An 8,102-nucleotide genomic window follows, 5' to 3' on the forward strand; every position below is an offset into this window, starting at 1 on the left:
CGGCTCCGCTCCCCGAGAGCTGCTGCAGGCTCCGCTGTCCACCTGCGCCCGGCTCCGCTCAGCCGCCCGCGCCACCTCAGCCTCGCCCCCGCTCGCCGCCCCGGGGCTTATTTTCTGTAGCAGCCTGGCACCGGTCTTGGGCCTCTTGCCCCCCAGGCAGCTCGTCTTCTGCACCGCCTCGTCTCCATTCCCTGCAATTTCAAATCTCCACGCTCGTTCATTCCTGCGATACCGGCTAATTCTGGTTTGGCGGAGGAGATTTGCAGTCTTCTCACATGCACACTCTTGTGGCTGAATGAAGTTTATTGCTGCACAGGTTATCGCCGGAAATTCACATCTGAGTGAGTTAGCGGATATAATCCAATAAAAGCAGCCAGTATCAAGATCTTAATGGCCGTTGGATTATGTTTACTTCAGAGAGGCTGGTTGAATTCATGTAGCCAAACCACCCTAAGAGTGAAGCTTGAAAGCTTCATTGTATAGTACCTTATTTGTGCAATAAATAAGCTTCAAAAATATTCCTCCCTTAGGAGAAGAAAAGAGTCGCAGAAATAATACTTCTACTTTTTCAAAGCAGTATCCAGACCTCAGCTGTATCTTCCTGAATAATCTGACATTAATGAGGTATACATTCTGCGTATTGCAGGCTATTGCTTTGACTATCTGCAGTGAATTTACCCAGGCTAAAGTGATTGTACGCCAACTGGACAAAACTTTCATGATCAGGGAATCCTGGTGTGCTACAGCAGTGCATTGTGCAGCATAAATAAAGGCTGTTCAAGAAGATGTAAGGAGTAGTTTGAGAGAAGACGAAATGAGGAGAGACCAACAGAAATGTTTTAATGATGTTATACATGCTGTCTATGTACATAACATCATGGTTCAGAATCTGTTAGAATTGGTTTGGGGGGCTTTAAAAATATGTGTTTGGGGCTTTTTATATATTTTTCCTGAATTTTTATTTGACCATACTCTGGCCTATGTGCTGTTTACACATACAAAGCTCATCTATTTTTTCTTAAAAGTTTAATATTCTGTTCCATTATACATCTAGTCCATCAAATATATCGATATGAAACACTTCTATCTGGTTTTGGTTCAAGTGTCTGGCCAACTATGGGCTATTGCTATGGCTTCAGTCTTTACGTAAATCTTTTACTACTTTGCATTGTAGTCTTGAAAAGATAATCCTTTTCCAGCATAAACAACTAGATTAGTGTCAGAGACTTGCGATTGGGCTCATTTACTTGTCCTTCGTAAACAAAACTAGATATCCCATTTTAAAAGATTATGGTATTGCATTGCAAATGTGTGTCATTCTGAAGTATACATGTTCCCCGATTACTTTCTGTTTTATAATACCTTGCCCAACAGTGTATGGGCATTCGTATCTCAGATTTTAACTTTGGCATTAGCTTTTTGGCTGGAGTCTGGTTTCTTAAAAGGTTTAATGCAAGGGGCTTGACACTTGAAACTTGCTGCTTATTGGCTAGTGTTGTTACCCAAGTTTGAGACACATACATTTTGATTTGTGAATCATCTAACATGTTAAGATACTTTATTAAACCTACCACAGAAACAGATTTACTGGGATTGTGGGATGACTAGTTACAAAAATATTTGTTTGGCTGTTAACCCATGTTCCCTCTAGTACTTGAGATGCCACCTGTGTGCTTAAATCCTTGTGCTAATAGAGATTCTGTTTTTACAGTTTGATTTGATGGAGAATTCACTTAGCTGTGTCATACTGCTTCAGCAGTTCTGGTTCATAAGTCACTGCAGTTCTGGCTAAAATCTTGGATTTATGTTGTCTCTTGAAAAGATGAGTATGTATGGATCTACTTGAATTTTAACCATTAAATTGTTCAGGTCTAGCAGCAAGGGTACAAATGATGTTCAGTACGGAAAAATGTCTGTTTTGTAAGAATGGGAAGGACAATTCTATGGTATCACAAAAAGTTTGCAGTTTTTAGGAAAGATGCATAAGGTGCCTGATGCAGTAAAATAGGATGTAAACAAAGTCTGACTGACCCTGGTGCCTTAGAAATCGTAACTGTATAAAATGGTTGGATGGCAAGCAGAGTAACCCCAACTGAAAAGGAGGAACTTTTTACTAGTCCCTTAAACATGATGGTAATTATATGTCATAATATAACTTAAAGGGAGACAGGAACAAAGGAAGGGAGAGAGGGAAGAAGGCAGGAGTAGGAGGAATTGGTAACTCAATTTTGCTTACTATCGGGGGGCCATTATGGTGGCTTAGACTTTTACGGTCATAGAAGTGGTGGTTGGAAGGGATCTCTGGGGTCTACCCAGTCCAGCCTTCCACTGGAGGCAGGACTGTGACCTCTGGTATTTCAGGTCAGCCATGGCTTTGCCTAGCCTGCCCTTGAAAGCCTTCAAGGATAGAGACTTGACAGCCTTTCTGGGCAGTATGTTCCTGCGCAGCACCACCTATACACAATCACATGCATCTAGTCACAATGCCAGTGACACAATTTGTGGCCTTTTCTCCTTGTTTTACCATTTGCTACTACTGAGAAGAGTTCAGCTCAATGATCTTTGCCATTCCCCTTCAGGTAGTTTTAGATTGTTAGCCCATCTCCCCTCATTTTCTTCTTTGCCAGGCTAACCAAGCCCAACATCTTCAACATCTCTCCACAAGTCATACGCTGTAGGGCACTTACCATCTCATCAGCCCTCTGCATGCCTCTCTCCTGTTTCTTGATGTCCTTCTTGAATTGAGGAACCCCAAACAGGACACACTATCCCAGCTGTGGACTCAGTAGCACTGAATAAGGAGGGATAATAATTTCTATTCATCTGCTGTCCATGCTCCCTTCCTAATGTAGCTCAGTCTGTGGTTCACTTTATTTGCAATGAAAACACCCTGTTGGCTCATATTCAACTTGGTGTCCACTGTGACAGCCACATGCTTTTCAGCTGCTTAGGCAGCCTGCACTGGTGCCTGGCACTATTCAGCCCCATGTGTACAACTTTGCACTCCTTGTTAAACTTCATGAGGTTTCTGTTGACCCAATTTTTAAGTTTCTTAAAGTCCTCTCAACTCCACTGTTTGGTTTGAGAACCATCCCTTCTAAGTTAGTATTGTCTGAAAATCTGCTGCAGGTGCATCCTGTGTCATAATCCAAGTTACAATGAAGGTAATGAACAATACTGGCCACAGTGTTGACCCCAGAGTGTTCTGCTTGCACTGGCCACCAAGTAAACATCAACCCATGGATTACTACTCTTCAAGGAATCCACCCAGTTTCAACCCATCTAGCAGTTCATTCATCCATCCAGATCATATGCCAGCTTTTTCCTCACCTTGGGCTTTAACCACTTGCTTAATCCCCATTGCTCAAAATGGCAGCTGTGCTGGAGAGCTTACAGATCGTATAGCCCTCTGAAAATGTGTATTGATGAAAATATAAAGTGCTGATTTAGCTTCCCAGCACTTTTCGTCTACTATTGCTCCAGTGCTGATGCTCTCCTCCCTAAAGATCTCATTAAGTCGTTGCCACCCTGCTTCCCATGAAGTGGTAGTACTGCAGTGATTGATGAGGAAATAAAGATTTGAAATAACAGCTTGGTTGATGCAGTATCAAGATGCAGAACAGAAAAACATCTTGCTCCCAGTTTTGTTTGATCCTTGAACTTTTAACCAGTGCAAAGTATCACCAAAGAACCCGGTCAATTCTTGCTACACAGTTATTGTTTAAAAGAAAGATAATTTATAGTATATAAAAATTTCACCTCCTCTTTCTTTCAGTAACCTCTCTGGGTTACTGAAGAATTCTGTATATTTGGAAGGGCATTTGGAAGGTCCTGAGTTAAAAAGGAAAAAAAGGAAAACAAGCCAAACAATATTTTAATTTGGCATAGAGATTGCACACTAGTACAGCTTGCTTATGATACCATAAAAGCTTGTGGTTCCTCTTCATTTTGGCAACACCGGACTGCCAAACAGAAATATACATGCTTCCTTGTTTTTCCCACTGCTTTTCTGAAGAGAATCCTTGGTATCTTCGGTGGATTTACCACAAAACAACATCCTCAAAGAATACCCTGAGCAAGTACGAACATTTTCAGCAGTTCCCCCACCTCCTCCCATGATAGCTGCAGAGTCTTACCCAAATGGGAAAGAATGAACTTGCTATCCTCAAATTCACTCAAGACTGAGGATAGACCATGGGAATGGAATTCCAAAGTGGAATAAAAAGCAACATTTTTATCATTGCTGGCATGGAGATTTCCATTTGGACAATAGCTACTTGTCTTTTCTCTTTCTTCCCTTTCCAAGAGTTGATGCATTATAGCAGCTACAGATATGGGAGGGATCGGATGTCCTGTCTGATTTTCTTAGATCCTTCAGGGACACCATGTCCAAAAAACTATTATGTGTATCCTGTGAGAGATATGAAAGTTTCCTGGAGTGTATTAAAAGGACAAAAGGATGGTCCTCAGCAGATGGGGATGCTGAAGAGGTTAACAATCCTGCCTCAGAGCGGCGTGGGTATTTCATCAGTGCTTTGTCAAGATTCATATTAGAGATTCCCCCAGCAAAACTGAATATTGCTGTTTCACACATGAGGGGTTGGAGCCAGGTTCTTCCTGCCACAAGAAGTGCAGCAAGAATGAAGGGGAAAAGTGAGTGAGAAAAGGACACTGAGCTGGAAAAGCAGCCCAGAGAGCTGGCAGGGGACATTGGATGGGTAGGAGTATGTATAGTGGCTTCTGCTTCTGAACTGAACTGCTGCCACCCACATACTTTTAAGTGCTTCAGGGGTGGCAGCAGCAGCAAACCTGTGTTTCCAGGTTGTAGATGAAGAAGCCAATGGGAGGATTGATATTCTGTGACTCCTTATAGTTATTTCCCTGCTTCACAAAGTCACAGCAGAGGAGAAATGGCACTTGCTCACAAAACAAAGGAAGATGTGATAAACCAGTCCTTTTTTGCAGCATTAATTTCAGCCTTGTACATTAGAAATCCAAGTTGCGTGTTGAGAAGGTAAAATAAACTACCTTATCAAAAAAATCCTATTAGTTTTAAGTGCTATTGTAACACACGTTTTGCACGTGGTGAATCTCGCTTTTCTGGTTGAAAACGTGTGAGCCTAAGGGCGTGGTTGCAGTTGGTTAAACATCAGAAGTACTGTACTAGGAGAAAGAACTCAAGGGCCCTCCGATATGACTCACAGTTGCACTGCAGTCACTTCCTCCTCTGGGTCAAACTTGTGCGTATAAGAAATCTGAGAGCATTCAGTGAGAAGTGTATGACTTGGTCATGCGTTGCACCTGTTGCAAATATACCAAATTAACTGCAAATTCCAGTAAAGTCAAATTAGCACTCAACTAGTTAATATAAATTCTAGTATTGATTTCAGTGGTACCAGGGTTTAGTCCTGCAGTATGTGGCATTCAAACCACAGTATTAATCTGTGTGCAGTAGTTTTCTAAATTTTCTCTCTTGAAATATTTTAGTCCAGTGGGTACAAAGTAAATGTTTTGCATATGTCTTGTCTAAACCAATAAATTTGTTTTTTACTGGAGATTAAGCATAGTGTTTTAAATATATTGCTAGCTTTGTTCTGTCATTTGCTTTATGCTTATCTTGACAGGCACTTAGGCCAAAAGAATCTCCTGATCTGTAAGCATTTTGAAAATATTATATAAAACAGTATCTGTGCTTGTAAACTTTGAGTTGATCTGAGATGGATTTGAACTGTGTGATTTTCTTTTCTGTTTCTCTTTTTATTCTCTGTAGCACCATTGCCAAAGTATTGCATTTTTTTTGATAAACAGTTCATGAAATATCATAGCTTTTATGAAATACTAACATCAAAATTTTAATAACGTGATGTGTATAAAATCCCAGAGCAATATCTTTTTCAAAAAGGTATTTTTGAAACACAAGAACTGCAACAATATTCATGAGAACAGAGCAAGGAAACAATTATTAGAGACAGGAGGAGACATATGTGCTGTCCTCCACTGGAACAAGAGCTGTAACTATTTTAGCCAAGTTACAGTAGGTAACTTAGTTCACAGCTAAATTGCATTGTGCAATTAGTGGGTCAAATCTCATAAGGTCATCTGCATCAGTACTTGAACCAGATATTTTCACGTTGCAGGAAGCTGCCAGGGTGTTCCTGGACTTTGCTGCTGTGGCACTCTCCAAAGCTGCATGGGCATTTTTGGAGGGCCAGAATGTGACTGATCTGCATTAGGCCAACAAACCCAGAGATCGCGCAACAGAGATCACTGTGAGAGTTCAGCCAGAACAATTTGTACAAAAGCTGATGTGATGTGTCCAAGATAGAGTCATTCCTTCCTTCTCAGTAACTGTTCCAATGTCACTTGCTTGTTTTGTTGGGTTTTTTTCAATCTCTGTCTAAGTAGGACTCATATTTTTAAGGGCCACAGTTTTCCCTAAACAGAGATAGGGAAAAGGAATGCAATCCTTGGACCATCATTTTTCAATCTTTATTAAACTGCCTCAAGTTCTTTAAAAAATTTAAATAAATATGAACAGGAGTGCAGAATAGAAATATATTTTATGTTTCTTTTATTTGCGAGCATTTTGTAAACTTCAAAATGAAATTCAAACATTTATATTAAGGCCTGAGTTAAGTTTTCATTCTTGAACCGTAAACAGAGGGCTTCCTTTGAAATCAATAAGAGTACAAACTAAAAAATCATTGCCTTGTGCTTAGTTTGCCCATATGTCAGTATATAAAGAAATAATTGCAACTTTTCAAGGTCAATTAAACTTTCAGTGCTACATTATCGCTATGCCAATCTACATATGAACCCCTCCCACAACATTTCTTCTTATCCTTTCTGCAGTACATTTCTCCAGTGAGCTCTAAGTGAAGTCAACATTTCAACCTTTGATGATATGCCATCCATGGTAGTCCTGCGGGTACTGGGCATCCTGTGACCACTTTCCAAAAGACATTACATGCATCAGAAACTTGGTCTTAATCAGTAGTCTCTAAAGCTAGACCATCTGTCTCATGCTTTTGTGAGCTGGATTAGTTCCCATGTGCTGTGTGGGGCACACAGATCACTATCGCTTATTTTCTTACCATATGACAAACTGCAAACCAACAGGATCAAGAGTACGTAGAACAAAAAGTGATAGATCACTTGTGTGGATGTCATGGTCTGGATTATGAGGGGTTTTATATGAAAAGGAAACATCCACAAATTCTGAGCAGTTACTGTGGAATTGTCTTTGGGGAGGTAAGACTTCTCTGAGCTTCTGAGATAGAGGGGTGACCTGTTGGGTGGAAGAAATCATGCTCTGATTTCTAAGCAAGCAGTGAAAACCATGCACTACCTGTAAGAATGTTTCCCATTCAATACAGAACAGAAAATACAATATAGTTCATTTTGTTTTATTGTCAAATTAGTAACTGTTTTTCAATATTACCATTTCTGTTACTTTTGCTATTTATTTTAGATTTTTTTATAGATATGTTAACATCCATGTCTAAAGAAATCAACATGGTGTAGTAAATAGAAGTAAAAAAAAAATTAATTGAGCCATGGTCGACCGTTCGCATGAAATTAAAGTATCTGTGTTCATCGTGTCGTGCAGTCCTAATGATCGCAGAACGTAACCTAGCACCAATGAAATTTCAGATTTCAGGGCTTTAATATTTTAGAAATTCCTTCATATTTGGTAATATAATGGACTAAATTGTTCTCTTTTTTTTCCCCCAAATTTGACATTAGTGCTTTAAATGATGTAGAATTAATTTTTCAGAATCTGCCTAGCAACAAAAGATACTCTCTCTCCCTCTAGTGGAGGATAATAAAATAGTTTTCTTTCCGTTTTTGCGTGTGTAAACCACGAAAAAATACTATCAGAGGTTGAAAGCTTTTCTGAACAAGAATATATCATAATTTGTGTTTAATGTATAACATAAATGTTATATGAATAGCAGTGTAATAAGAGATATTTTCATATTAATATTTTTTCTGCATGTGCACCGTTTTTAAGGAGATCCTTAATGGTATAAATTGTAAGGTATTTATGTGTGTAAATATTTACAGATATCTAGACACATTTTAAAGTAGCAATACAGGCT

This window comes from Haliaeetus leucocephalus, unplaced genomic scaffold (genome assembly GCF_000737465.1).
Source record: "Haliaeetus leucocephalus isolate CR32 unplaced genomic scaffold, Haliaeetus_leucocephalus-4.0 Scaffold240, whole genome shotgun sequence".
In the NCBI taxonomy this organism is placed as follows: domain Eukaryota; kingdom Metazoa; phylum Chordata; class Aves; order Accipitriformes; family Accipitridae; genus Haliaeetus; species Haliaeetus leucocephalus.